At 39.6% G+C, this 15,882-nt stretch overlaps 1 protein-coding gene across 1 annotated transcript in view; it reads left to right on the plus strand.

Annotated features, from left to right (window-relative positions):
- Positions 1 to 15,882, plus strand: part of Ptr (patched domain-containing protein) — a 103,522-nt gene that overhangs the window by 44,321 nt on the left and 43,319 nt on the right. Inside the window, exon 2 of the mRNA XM_022851933.2 lies at positions 3,666 to 3,876. The gene's annotated coding sequence lies outside the window, so the exon portion shown is untranslated. The remainder of the gene's footprint in view (positions 1 to 3,665; positions 3,877 to 15,882) is intronic.

Below are 15,882 nucleotides of genomic sequence, written 5' to 3' on the forward strand. Positions count from 1 at the left end.
AGTTATGGAATCGCGTATCATTGCGCAGTGTGTTGTTATATTATATGAACAATAATACGTTGTACCGATTAAAGCTAGACTTTACTAGGTATACTGGCCTATTAGGACATAGTCACTTATCGTTCGTGTCGTTGGAGGATCTTCACACTATTGAAGCTGAACTCGCCATTTACGGCGTGACCTGAGCGTGAAAACGCTACAGGGGAAAGCTTTCACCATATATATATACCAGTTTGCGCCACGTATTTTTTTCAATTCCTGACAGATTTCTAGTTGTCAATCAATAGTAAAATTGTGAGTTCGACTATCTACAATCTGTAATAGCTAACAGCAAAAACTGTGCCTTACCGTAACTTACCGCTCTGTGGAATAATTTTTGTTTCGTGCTCAGTCTTGATTTCATTTAATCAAGTCAGTGTTGAGATAGCGTAGCGACTATGCAAGGGGTGGCCCGAAAGTATAATTTGGTGTATTGTTAAATTTTTGCGTCAAAATCAATTGTGGGCCAATACTATTCAAGACTGTAGACTGAAATAGGATAAGAAAGGAGAAAGTAAACATTGGATATTTTAGAATGCTATCTTTAATTTTTGGAAATGGATGGAATATGAAAATGTTTGACATCAAATAAAACATGTACAGGGCCGCCGAGTATCGAATCTACGATGAGTCGCAATGGCCATTTCGCAAAAGTCTCGACAATTAAGGTATGGCCTAGTAGTGATTAGGGTACATTCCGAACGTTTCGACGCTTGGGATTAATTACGTCAATATATTGAAAATAGGGTGAATAATTTATGTTATACGTCATTCACAGCACATACTACCCTCTCAGATATTTACTGATAAATCTTATTATTATCCTAAGTAATAGCGTTGGATAATTATTAAAAGGTATTGGCTGAGCGAAAACTTTTAGGGAATATATAGGTGTTTCTGGTACGCCAGCATCCATGAGATAAAATTAAATTTATGCCACTTATATCAATCACTAACAGCCACTAGATACGTCGGATTTTCAGAAACAGTTGAACGTCATCAGGCAAAATCTATTCGTAAAGTGCCCTCAATGGTAACATCAGCAGAGAGGTAATACCAACGTTCAAAGTTCAGTACCAATGACATCGATTACAAGTTGTGTATGTAGGAAATCGAGTGGACCAATGATAAGTAAAAGCGTGTATAGGACTCTCAGGTAATACGAACCGTATCAGATCGGCGTTGGCGTCGTTCGAAAGCGGAGATTTGATAGTACTGAACGTACAAAGATTATTGGAAGGCCTTTACTCAGACCTAAAACATGGAAGAATTTATAATCGTCTTAAAATACAGTCACAAATACTGTCCAGACCCATAAAAAATGTATGCTATTTGAGGTCAAGATGCCTGTCGTGATCGAGCAATTGCAAAAAAAGTCAATGAAATTATTACAAAAACTGAGCAGGACCGATCGAGTAGCTATGACGCCGTCAAAAAATGAAACAACCATCACCGGACAATTTTTTAAACTGTTCGAAAACAGGGTGCACCAAAAAGACGCTTACTGTTTGGGTGATGAGTTTACCCGAATGTGTGTCTACTGAAGTAGCTCTACTAAAATGCAATGAAATCAAACCTCTTTGAAGGCAATTGATTATGGTTAGTGAAAATCATTCGATCGTATAAAGCGGTAACAATGTACGAGAAAAATAAAAAAAATTAGTAAAAAGCAATGGCACAGCTGCAGCTGCTGCTGCTGCTGCCGCCTGGCCAAGCTAAAGCTGTAACTACAAAAGTTTTGACAGAGGGGTGCAGAAATCATTTTTTACCCAGAAACCGCTATTAGAACAATGGCAGAAGACATTTGGCCAAATGGTCAATGTTACGCACTCTTTCGACAATTCACATCTATACAACTTATGTAGATATATTCAGCTATGTGGCATTTTGATACACATTATACAACAAGTAATTATTAAATCTATTAAAAGTAATTAAGTAATCTATTAAAAAGTACTACAGGTAATGGCTAATGACATTCACCTTTGTCGGTGCAAACTATAAGTGTCTCGTCTGACAACTGCAGCACTTAATTTTACGTATCTATCATAATTTTTATGGGCAATTATCTACGTGTATTAATTTTTGTAAATTATTATTATTTATATTAATTATATTAATATGTAATTATTACTTTTTTGGTAACCAACACATCTACGTGATAACTCATACGGTTAGAACTTGTTCTTGTGGAGTGGCAAGCCGTGACTTTCGCCAGCGCGCGGGTCCGTTAAAATAACGCTTCGATAAAATTAGGTAACGAAAGTATAGTAGGTAGAGTTCATTGAAGCGAAGTTACACAAAAGCCAGGGATATCAGCCGAGGGAGAGCGCTCTAGGATGCACCGTTTACGAACGTTAGAAACTCGAAAATCGTTAAAGACAATCTAAGTATGAATTTTACCGAAACTCTAGAGAAGTTGAGGAAGTTCTTTCGATTCGCTATCGAAGCCGTTGACGGGGATGCCGAGGCTGTCTTTCAGTGTTTCAGGAAATGCCTGCAAACAACCAGCGTGTCACTACTTAGCAAATCTGCATAAGCCAGGCTCGTTTATTCATTTTAGAGGCTATTGCTAAGCTGCATATGCTTGGCTAAGATATTGTCGTGTCTTTCATGTAAACGGTTCCTTGAGAACCGTCAATGGTGCTTTTGCTCTCTGGAACCTAAAAAAGTCAGGGTTTTAGTAAAATAAGATTGTACTTTTTAAGTTTCGAGACGAACAGAGATCGAGCAGCGGAATGTAACGGTTTATGACGACAACAACAATTACATAAACTGAGATTGAGTACAATGGTGACTCGTAGCACCAATGATTATATAGCGGTAAGAATTAAATAAACAAGGTTTTTATGGAATACGATCTAAGTAATAAAAGATTTCGTCAAAGCATTACTCTGATTGGATCTTGGACTACAACTCTGATATACGAAACACTTTGTTGTGATTTTTCTATAAACTAATTAAATCAAGCTAGTTTGCATTGCTTTGAAAAATCTTACCCATTGTTTTTTTTGTATAAAAACACGTATTACTATTATTTTTTTCATTTATTTCAACTTATGTAGATAAGGTATGCTGTTATTACTATCAATCAATAGGTAATAACAGTATTGTCAATCAGAGTTCGAAGCAAAATGTTCTTCTGATACGAGTCAATGTCCTGACCAACTAAACTATCGTATAATTATTATTTCTCGGTTTTATCGAGTAGGACGTTTCAGTGTACCTACTAGGTTGGTTGCTAAAACCGCCTTTGCGTAAAAGGCTTGCATCGGACGCATTCTAGGATTTCAATATTCAATTCATCACTATACATTATATCAAGTAAGACGAATACCTACAATAGACGCATGCAATACGATTTGTAAGGTACCCTGAGAGGCGGTATACGAGGACGGTAGTGGAACGCCAGATGGAGGGGCTAAAGTTGCCAACCCATACATTGTACAATCACTTACACGCACTGGGCAAAGTATCTAGCTACCTTTATCGCACCTAGATGATTACCTCTCTCCAGTGACAATACACGCACGCTCAAGTGACACGGCCGACATCTCGCCTCATTGGTAAAACTAACTTGTGCTCAATTCTTTTCGTTTGACGGTGTTCGATTCATTCTTTTACAGATTAACCACTCCAAATGCTGACCGTCCAACGCAAAGTTGAGCCCGTTCCGGGCCAATGTCAGAGACCACGCACTTAGTGGTAGCGGCAGGCGCACCAGAGTCTCGAAAGAGCTAGACACGGGCGGCCATCAAAGTTCGACAAGCTGAACTTACTTGCTGTTCTTACGGATGTCTCCAGTATTGCGGCCGCATTGAGTGCCTCTAGGAAAAGGTAAGCGGAACAAACGAGCGCCGCATACGCAACGGTACTGGTGGAAGCATCGTAATCATAACTAGAGGCTTGATACACTAAGCTATATGTTAAAATTCCAATTTTATTATACTTGTGTCATTGAATTGGGTAAGTTCGGCAATCTGACATGTATTCAATTTTACGAACTGGGATCTTCATAGTTTGTATAAGGTACACGTAGATGGTGTGGCCAAATCTGCAATCTATTGTTGTGCTTGCATGGATGAGCTTGCCTATCCATCATACCTACATAATGAAGTTATACATCTTCGTCTCGGGATTTTTCAAGACGATCGCTCAGTGCGGCTACGCAAGTGGCAACAAACAAACAAACAAACAAACAAACATACGTAAAGCATTACGCATCGGCTTTTTCTTCTACTGAAAAGTCGCCTCCAAAGCTGACTACAACGTTCCCTGGTCTGTCGTAGAGTAGCTCGACAAAAACGACATCTACATATAACTCTACACAGAGATCTAACGCACACTCATTGAGTACCTCATTACAGCTGTAAAATACACTCTATTAGATGAAAAAACTTGTGTCGACCTCTTAAAATCTTCGTAATGGCTAAATCTTCTTGTGATATTAATGTGGTGTCGAAGTTTTCCTCTGCGCATTTCCAACAATGCACTTATTATGATAAACGCGGTCAGCCGGAGGGATTGAAGCTCATGAGGGCACGTAAAGAAAATCTTCTATTACCTTCTGATAAAAATAATAATAATAATGATTCTATTGCGTTCGAGAACAGGCTGAGTTGTATTTTTATAGAGTACCGTTCGTAAGGCGAAAATCTCACTAATGTGGCCTGCCGTAACAGCAGTCATTAATTTACGTTCAACTTCTTTTCATTCAGCTCTCCAGCCTGTTCCAAATCGCTTACGATACTGATCTGTAGTCTTTTTTTTTTATTATTAGCGGCATGTTTATAAAGAAATGATCAATATTCGCTTGAGACTAATGCTCAAGTTCTATATAACAATTCTCGATGTTTTTATGCGAACATATGATAACAAAGGGAACTTTGGACGATCCTAACCGATGTTTTTATCGTAGGAATTTTAAAGGCAGCCAAATGATTAAAGATGATTTTAATAATATATTATTACTATTATGTAAAAGTCGAAGCGTGCTGACAGGTAGAAATTTGAGAACAATATTATTCGAAATCTTCTTGTTTTGGGGTTCCGTTTCCCGTAGCTTTACAGTACAAAAGCATAGGATCAAGTTGATATCATTGCATATGTCAACGCGAGGGCTCGAGATAACTAAAAACATTGATATATTGAACATTTTCCAGACTAAGGCGAAAGGGACCCTAATAGGTCCAGCTTCTCAGCCCCTGTCAAAAATGTCCTAGCAAAACACCTTAGTTTACAAGCTGAGCGACAGTTTGTAAGAGAGATGAGAGACGCTATTTATTTGCGGACCATAGAGGCAATACATCGATATTATCTAACAAGTGGTTTAGGTCCCGAATTGAAGCCGTAGTCAAATGGCAGTTATGCTTAACGGATGCAAGCATCAACGATGGCGCTTTCAGTACAACTAAAAACTATTTTTTTGATAGAATTTCGTTTTTACCTAAATAACAAAACAGAATGTAGGTAAAGATAAGATAAGACATGATATGTGCGATCCGATTTAGGTGTCACGCCATATTTTACTAAGGCATAATAACAGATAGCTACAATTTGTCTTTGCCTTATTCTACAACCATTTAGACTGACTAGCTATTTGATGGCTATTAGTACATTGTTAGAAATAATCGCCATTATGATTATTTATATGAACATTTCTATTCATCAGAATGAGTAAATAGCCAGCTAGTATTTACGGTATCAATATCGATGATACCCAGATATCGAACAAATAGAACCGCTATCATGGAGGAGCTGTATCACCAAAATGGAGCCAACATCTTATCAGGGAAAATGAGATTTTAGGTACCAAAAACCGAGTTGTAATCGAATAAGGGCTGTTTCGTTAATATTTATTTTTCGTCTTTATTTCATTCTCGATTGGGTGGCCATCGTCAACGTTCAAATGGTCGCTCTGACACAACGTCGCAATAGCAGCATGAGATCCAGCACTAATATGTGTTATAGTAGAATTTATGCTTTGCGGTAATAGATTGACGTCTGTAGCCAGTAGCTGGTTTTTGGGGATTTGTCCATTTGGCGAAGGCTATTCACACACAACAGCCCTTCACAATCGGTTAGCTCAAGTCGAGCTTTGGCCTGCTATTGGCTGGTTGTTGGGGGGGCTCTTTGTTTGTTTGCCGGCGGTGACCCGAAATTTTCAACGTTTTGCTGTAGAACGAACGTCGTAAACGGACTGCGTTACTATTCTGTTTTGCAAATTGTCTCTTCGACTGAATTGATCTTCTTAGTTCACAGTCAGCAGCTTCTACCATCGTCATGCCGTTTCGACTGCCAGTCAACTGGGTTTGCCTTCCCCCATTTGTAACCAGTATGTAGTTTGCGTTGCTGATGTCATACTGCTGTTACGGCCAGTGTCAATGGTTACGTACAACGTCCCACGGTGCCCGCTCTGTCTAGAAAACTAGACGATGTGGAACTATCTAGTTTGTGCAATGGAATGGGGCAGACAAGGGCAGGTCGACAATGGATTATTCGACTATATGGGAGCTCTGCGTGTTCTACGTGTTCTTATGAGGGGGCATGTGGAAATCACGCGACGGTGTTACAGTTTGTTTTTTAAACTTCACCTCATGTTGCATTTTATCGTTAACGTTTTATTTACACACACACACGCTCTGATTCATTGAACAAGCAAATGCACTATCCTGACAAGCAAATAATAATAACAACTCTTAGCTAGATAAAAACACATCTTTAAAGATAGTAATGGTGGCTATTCGACTTATCGAATTTATCCGTATTTGACTATGGCGTTCCTCAAGACGTGCGATACACTCGACGGACTGTGCTGATGTTGATGTACAAAGGTTTTCATGATAGAAAAACAGTCACAGTTGCACACTGTGTACCCTGATCTATTGTAGATTTATTATTATCGTCCCCATGGTGCCAACAAGTTACCTTGCCTGCAGAAAAAAAACCTTAGAGCAGTCATTGCTCACTACTCAACGCACAAGTTCACCCCTTTTGTTTTTCTATATAATCAAATAAGGGATCAGTATACATTACGCTGGTATAAGATTTCCATATTGGAATTGAGTACCCGACGCAAGTTCATGCGGTTTATACGGTCAATGTAGGGGGCGCAAATTTAATGAGCTACCTGCGCATCGGCTTTATGAATGCTACTTTCTTATTTTACCTAATTGGATTATTCAAACAACGATTCTTGCGTCGCGCTTCGTCTGCTATTCAAGGTATATTTAGTGAGCTTTTTTAAAATACTGTTTAAAAAATTATTAAAATTGCGATATATGTTGCTTTCCTTGGACTGCCTCGTCTCCTGAAATCGCTACGTAGAGCGATGAACATATACGTTCTGTCTACAGGCCGCAGCTTGCCTGCACAAATACCTGCAAAATACCTAGTCATTTCCCGGATTCATTTTAAGTCAACGTATTATCTAGCTGATAATTTCTAAGTATATACTATCTGAACACTTTTCTTCAAAAACCGTTTTTCGACACTGAGCAATTTTGAAGCAGGGCTATTAAGAGGTCCGTGTAACACTAGAGAGACAAAAAAACGCACCTCAAATATAAGCGAAGATTATATATTTATTGGAGACACAGTTGCAAAATTAAGTGTCTTTACATTTAGCTCATTACACGATCTATTTATCTACTTAAGGTCGAAAAAAAGACAAGCTCGAATTTCCATAATGCTTCAATATTTACAGATATATAAAGAAAGTAAAATGTAGCCTGATTCAGATTCCTTTTCATTATATTTTATACATTCGATTTTTTTAAAGCAGGCTTTCAGCAAAATGGTGGTAAAAATTGCCGGTTTTTTCTTGTGTATAGGCCGTTACATCATCCGCATTGTTACTCGCTTCCCCTCGCATTCCCCCCTATTCATCTGCGCTCCTGTCCGCCGAAGGTTTCTGAGCAGACAGATTTCAGGGTCTTTTATCCGCAACTTGCCGGTCTGTTGCAACAGCAACAAGATTATCATTGGAATCGAGGGACGATTCTTTGTTAGATGGGTTTGACCAAATTAACACTGTAATTAGTAGAGAAAATTCAATGATGGTAGGGTCGTTTGTTGTGGTATCTTTTTCGAGCAACGGCAATGTATGTCAACGATCTTGCCCCAGCACACTTGCACGTACATATACACACTGTAGATTGGCGAAGTCCCAGAATAATTAGGGGCTGCTTATTATCAAGGTTTCTAAGTAAACAAGAATGCGGAGATGTCTTTATAAGTGAAAATTACGACCAACAAACAATGGAAGGACTCAACTCAAGTTTTAACGTTCATTATGATGGTAGAACATACTACATTGCATATAAATGGTGTTTTATATAATTATTTTTAGCGTATATATATATATATATATATATATATATATATACAGGGTAGTACGTTTTAATTAGAAAAGACCGTTCATTGTAACGTTCACGTTGCTCTTTATCCGCTACTCCCAACAAACAAAATGTTTCATAGTCATGTCGATCCAAAGTGCATCGTTCTGGAAACCTGAGGAAAAATTAGCCATTATCCAACCTTTCTGTTCCTCTACAAAGAGCAAAAAATTTCCCGGAGTCAATGATCTACGATATTATGTGTTTTATATAATTTCTAAAAAATTCAAGAAGGACTTGATGCTATGAGCCAACCAAAGGATCTAGTTGGGTCAGAAATTAACAAGAATGGCCTAGATGTGCTCCAACGGATAATATTTTTTGCACGTTTTTACATCTTTTGAACTTTTTGATTGCTTCCAATGGATGTATTTTTGGAATAGTGTAAAAAACCTCTAAAAATATAATTGAGTTGGGATCTTTTGTATGTAACGTTTCTGAGTACACTTTAATCAGCTTCACGCTTACTAGTACTGGTTGATTCAGGATTACTGCTAAAATGTTGCTTGCAGATCAGAAAATGAATATCTTGAAATAACTGGGTAACGTCTCGAATTGAAGCTATAGCTGCGATGGATGGTCGTTTTACTGGATAAACATGATCACCACAAATGATACTTTTAGCGCACGCAAAACATTTCATTGAAATACATGTCTAGATACAGGCTTAGAAGCGAAACATAAAAAAATATGAATCTATATATAAACAGGGTGCTTAGATTAATTGGTACAAATTTTTGCGGGCTGTAGGCCTTAGCGGGCATACGTTCGTCGTTGGCAATAGGACTCGACAAGCGTCAATTGTTTGTGGGACAAAATAGCGAAACCGCACTGGCGGAAGCCTAAAATTCGTGTCCGGAATATATATTAGCTCAGATATTGTCAAAGCTTGAACTCTCATGGACATTATATATGTTTGTTATTGCATAAATGTTGTTGCCTCTCTCCATGCGATACGGTGGAGGGTTCACAATAAAAGTTACTCCAAAAAGGGCTTGAAAATTCCTTAAATTGGTTCAAAGTTAGTTGAGATTATATGTAAATTTTGTCCTAGAAGTTGCTGACGGTTTTCGAGAAAAAGAGCACTTACCCCCTAATTCAGATAAGAAACATTAGGGTTCTCAAATTAATCTTAGCGGTCAGCTTTGCTTGAGCTTTTTGTGTCTTTTGCACTATTTCAACATGGTCTTACCTTTACCCGAGTATCGGCGTAAGTGGAAATCTGCTGGACTTTTTTGTCTATGCGTCGTATTTGAGCGGCACGCCGAATGACTTAAGGTGTTTGTAGACTTTTCGAAGAGCCTACACGTACCAATATCGCTTCACCTATTCTTATTACAAAGAAATCATTTGAGAGACAACTAACAAATAGTAATAAACAATAAAATAATAAAAATAATCTATGCGGGATTTGGGCCCCAAATTGGAGCCGTTATAAAAGCAGATGGCGATTACATTGTACACGTTTGTGATCGTCAAACTGTCGGCATACTTGTCGCACACACAAAAAGATGCTGACAACCAGATATTTTTCGAACCTTTACCGAACACCCTGTATATATATATGGCTTCACTACAAAATCGCGTTACTGTTGATTCTATCTTCCGATCAGGACGAGACCAATTGAAAACGAAGTGCATCATACGGCCAGAAACCTTGTTGAGTGATGAAATGACGGCAGTATATGATGTATAAAAAGAATAGCCAGTTTCAAAGAGAAAACGTCCTAATTTACCGTGATCGCCTTTGTTGCTACGGCGCCGACCTTCGAATCTCACGATCATCATCCCGTCGCCGGCGGTGCTAGATAAACCACAACAAATAATAGCTCCACGGTATCAAACAGTTCACCGTTTCGGCGCGGACCTAAACCAAATTGGTAAACGTTTCATATTTGACATGTACTTCTCTGCAGCAGGACGACTAGTTGAAGTACTGCCGTCATGACGTGATATATGGGACAAGAAAAAATTGTATTTTATGGGTTGCGATGGTCAACGCAACAGCGCGCAACGCTGACAGGTCCGATCAATAAACCGAGATATCCATCAGCCTTTTAACTCAAGCCATAATTATATCCTTGATATGCTGTCTAACGGTTCAGTTTGATTTAGATATAAATGGAAATGCCCAATTCTTAGGTTCAAGTGACATAAAAATTGTACATTATATGAGATTGTGCCTGTCAACTAACAGAACACACCGGTATAAGCATAAATTCGTACTATGTAAAACACCAATTGTGTGATATTTTACGTTGTTGTTTCTGTATATTATACGCTCAAATCGATTTTGTGTAGTTCAGCTATTGGGTTTTCCGCGTTGCAGAAATATTGTATAGGTACATCGAGTCAGTGAGCATTGATAGATCAGTGAATTCCAGCTATGATTCGGTTGATTTTGGAATAATTTTAGGGTGCAACGTCCAGCCTCCTCCATTCAAGGAACGAGGGGGTTACATATTTTCAACAGAACAACTTCGTAGACGACAAAGAACCCTGGTATGTTTGAGGTTTTGAGGGCACTCGATAACGCATCGTAGAGTCCAAACAAATCATACCTGACATGAAAACTAGCCAACTTCTTTGCTTCAAACATAAAACTGAAAATTCGGTAAGTCTGAATGACAATAACCCTTGAGTAGGGTATAGTTTGCATTGATGGCATGAAGACGAACCTTGAGCCAATATGATCTCTCTATATGAGGACGCAAGACTGGTCAGACATCTCGAGCAAAGGCTTAAATTCGAGGATTAGCTTGATTACATACACGTTAATATTCACGGAACCGCAAAACGGCGACATTTACTTACCTTTATGAAAACCAAGTCGTAAACTGTGCCATTTGTAAAGGGCCTAATAACGTAGCAGTACTAGTCTTACTATTATTGAGATTAGTCGGATCATGGAAAGGTCAAAGTTCTGATCAATCGGCCATTTATCGCGCTTCAGAAAAACTGTTCTGAAAATAGGAGAACTATGTCACTCGTCGTCAGCGATTTAATCTATTCTTCATCGACCTCTGCGTGCTCAGTACTCACTACACTTCAACTCTTAGTTGCTTATTACGTGTATGTCCGTCCGTATAGATTAAGTTCAGGATAAAATGCAGAATATATCCGGAGAGCAATCTACCATCCATGGTCGCCTTGGCGTCGTTGATCACTTAAAAAATCATTAGCCATACCGAAAGCCAGCACCGACGATGACAACAGCCACTGCTATCAACTAAGATGACGCAATTTTTTTCCAAGTAATTGTTGAATTAATTAAGCCAGCGCCGCGATATCATCTATTACGTTACTGCTCAGCAAGCTTCTCGAAAAAATCTAGGACGTACTTCTAGTAGTCTTACCTTTGTAGTAGTTTACCTTTCGTTGGCCTTCTGTTGTTTTATAATTATAGTTTTTATGCGTCCTTCATGTTATGCTTACCTCACCTCATTGCTAATTAGCTCTTTATCTTCTAATATGTATCAATTACGTTCTTTTACTTATCAGCACCTCAATAAATAAAACATCATGCTGTATATCATTTTTCAGTTACCATAAATGGCTTATTCTGTCTTTCCAAATGCAATTTTCCCCTTTTTATCTATCTATCTATCTATCTATCTATTTAAGAATGATTCGAATTAATTATTTATTAGGGCGAAGACAACTACTTACAAATTTCCCTCCGATTCTGGTTACTTTCAACCTCGCTTTCAGTCTTAGTTGCATTCATTTTTCGCGCTGTTCGTCTGCTGTAGACTGGCCAATTTCTACGCGTATAGGTTATTCCCTGTTTTATTATCATGTCTAGCTCCTATAGTGTAATATTAACGTGGGAGAAAAGCAAAACGCCTGCTTGCGCACAGCCAGCCGACCCACTGGCTGTCTGGTACAGTTGCAGCGGTTGCCTCTGTCTCCGTTGTAGCCGACGCTCTTCCCCCCTCATCGCCAATCGTCGACGATGGTAGGTCGACGTCCGGTAATATTACACGAGGGCACGTTAAGAAATGCTATCGCCTGCAACTGACTGTTCGGTACAAACGTGCTGATGAAGGCGTGAATCGCTAGGGGCGTCGATATGAGCGGGGGTGTGTAGGTGTGCGTAGTTACCCTGTCATATGTTTGTTTATGACGTCGCAGGTCAGATGACGCTCATTTGCTGTTTAGTATGGTAGCGACATTGGCAGCTACTGCTGTTAACACAACGAGAGCTTACACCGCGACGACAGTCTCAGCGATGCGACAATGCAAGGCCGCCACAACTGGCCCTATGTCCTATTGCCAGTCGTGTCGTCGGACTGTCACCAGTAGCAGATTTGCCGAAGCAGAAAGTGACACTAACAAAAACAAAAGCGCTGGTTTTGACGTCGTCGATGGCGGTCTTGGCAAAGATGGCGGCAGTGGCAAGAAAGATATGTGGAAAGAAAGTGCGCCACAAATTGCATCTTAAGCAATTAGATACTCCCGCAGAGGTGTCGTCAAGTTCCTACGAGACATACGAGGATCTAGGTCACCCCTAACAGTCATGCACTTACATTGACATTGAACTATCCTATGAAGGCCACACAATTTAGATAATGGCCCACAATGCAGTACTAGTTCCAGGTACATAATATATTGTTACTACTAACTGAAGCCTTTTTAACACAGACGCGGATTAAAAGCGTCCCTCAAGTAACTAGTGTTAATAGACCTTCCGACAGCCCTAAGAAGAGGACATTTATAATCGGTGGAAACGTACACGTATCCCTAATTAAAACAGAATTCTGTTCTTTTTTTCTGTGTCTTTTATGCTCCTTCGTGCTGGTTTACTATGCGTGCCAGTTATGTATACCCTTTAATTCTTTAAGGCTTCTCGCGCCCTTGAGTTCTGTGCCACTAATACTTATAATACGCTATTTATTTTCTCTCATTTTTTGGCTGTCATTTGATGATCACTATTATCTGGAAGACTAACTGGGGTTAAGGATAACTGATGGCATCTTTTATAGCTGACATTTTTAAGTTGTGGGACAATTCCATGTAGATTTTCCATGCTTACTGAACTTTTAACCCTCGTTGTACATTATTCTGTATCATATCCCATGCCTTCTGAAGATTGTGTTCCACTTGCCGCAATTACAAAGATAACATACTTGTCGTCAATAATTAAAGCTACTGGCTGGTTTCTATTTGCTTCTACCGCATACTTAACATAACAAAGACCTAAACAATGCTGCGCTTCCTTTCCAAATGTTACATTTACATAAACTGTTTATGTCTTGCATAGCTTTCTCCAAAAAGACCTCATGATTTCTCAGCTAGACAGGATGAGAAAGTTTCAACAGAAGCATCGATCGGTCGAACAGGTCGATTTAGATAGCAACACTGAAAACTTACAATGACAGAATTCGAATAGAGCGGAAAATGCCAATAAAAGTTGGATAAATCAACACTATTTTCGTCGGTTAGTGCTTGATATGTAGCAATGTGTTCGGGTCCTTTCAATACAACAGGTCAAGTATTTTGTGTAGATATTCCACGGTTTCAGATCTCAGTTGTTTGCTATTCAATAGATTTAGTCAGTTGATATCGTGTGTGATATCGTTTATATTATCTATGGTTGCGTTTATGCGGGCGTCTACGAGCCTAAATAGGTTTGCATCGGCGTACGCACTAGAGAATGATGCCTATCTATCCAAACAGTGGGCGCCGACATTTAACGGAATCAGGAGGCGGATAGTAGAACGTTGGCACGTCAGCGTGTCTATTTAGCAGCGCGCTCTGCGGCGGTAGCGTCAAGCAGCGGCATCGACTACATGAAGACGGCTTAACGTATTTACTGTTTCTTCTGTGAGCGATCTCTTACAGCAGAGTACGTAAGCTTCCGGCCAGTGCCTGAACTACATCTTATTGGAAAAGTAGTATGTTTTTAGCCCCGCTGTTGTTGGTGTAAATTGTTCGATGACGTTGCACAGCGCGTACCTGAATAAGGCCTAAAAGTAATGTCTGTGAATATAACAGCGCTTTCTCAGGCCCATACTCGCCGTATTAGCGCTCAGCATCGTTGTTACGGTTTTAGGCGTTTTTTCCTTTAAAATGTTGTTTTTCAGTTGCCAAGGAAGTGAACTAGTAGAATCCACCTACTTTGTTGGCTATAATGATAAATAGGTTGCTATCGTTGCAAAATTGCATCGGAACGTGCGGTTCACTCGAAAATATACTTCAATTTAATTGAGCTACAATTTAACCTCAGTTTTTCTTTTCCATGTTGGATTGTCAACGGTAGATGAACCGTATATTGCTATCTGCGTCGTACACCGATCAAATCAAATCAAAGCAACGAGCAGCCAGCTTATTACAATCATTGTGTGTGCACTCGACAATCGACTAGGTGACGTATCGCGTTTTTAAACGAACAAACTTTTACGTCAGTACTTCCGATATGCAACATTAGCTGCTATAGATGGAGCGGTCGTGAGTCCCGGCAGTACCCGCTTATTGGGTGTCTCAGACTTTAACACCGGTAAAAATGGGCAAGTGACCTTCTGCGCAAATTCTAAATAAGAGGGGTGCATCGGAAATACAAGTCGGTAACAATACAGCAGTCTCATGCGTGATAAGACGCGTTGCCAATCGTTTAGTGAGCGTGCTCATCCTATCAAGGCGCGAAGGCAATCGCAGCCGTTGTGGCTTCGTTGTTCATTGACTTTCTACATAGGCCTCCTTTTTCACTTGGGCACCCGATTTGACGCTCGTATTTAATTATGTTTAAAGCCAATAGCCAGTGATGAGAGTCATTTCCTATCAATCGAATGTTGAGGCGACCGTGACCCCTTCAGCTGCACGTGACAGCGATGAAAAATACGTACCCCCATTGAGCCTCTGGGTTTAGCATGCACGAATGATTTATACGACGAAGAGACCACATGTTAATACTCTTCATGCGCAATCGCAAATATTGAATTGATTAGAATTACTATTTCCGTGGTGATGAACCCCGTGACTGGGGTGGCTCGCTTGCCAAACCGAAAAATTCTAACTAACTTGGCTTTACAGTTTTTGCAACTTACATGCTTTGTTACATCGTCGTAGCCTCTTAACGCCACGCGTAAATGTATTGTCTTCGTTTTCGGAGTATAACGCTGGTTCCCTGTGCCCAGATGGAAACATACACCTGCACATGTACTGCCTGCAAGTTCTAGTAAACTTAGATGTGGCTAAACAATTCATGATTAGTATTACAAACCCTTCTTTGTTCTCTAAGGGTACGGCCTTCTCGACTGGTATTTATGTACGGCAGAATTTGCTTTATTATAGCAGTGAAGGAGCCTTTCCTAATGTTCGGTTGTGTTTTCGGCCTAACAACCTAAAAATAAGAGCTGATAGAAGAGAGAAAGCTGTTCGACTGTAACAATGATCCGTCGATGGCGCCAGCTCACGATTGTAAAAGAGGCACCTGTCACATTGCACA

Source organism: Varroa jacobsoni, unplaced genomic scaffold (assembly GCF_002532875.2).
Source record: "Varroa jacobsoni isolate VJ856 unplaced genomic scaffold, vjacob_1.0 contig00456, whole genome shotgun sequence".
In the NCBI taxonomy this organism is placed as follows: domain Eukaryota; kingdom Metazoa; phylum Arthropoda; class Arachnida; order Mesostigmata; family Varroidae; genus Varroa; species Varroa jacobsoni.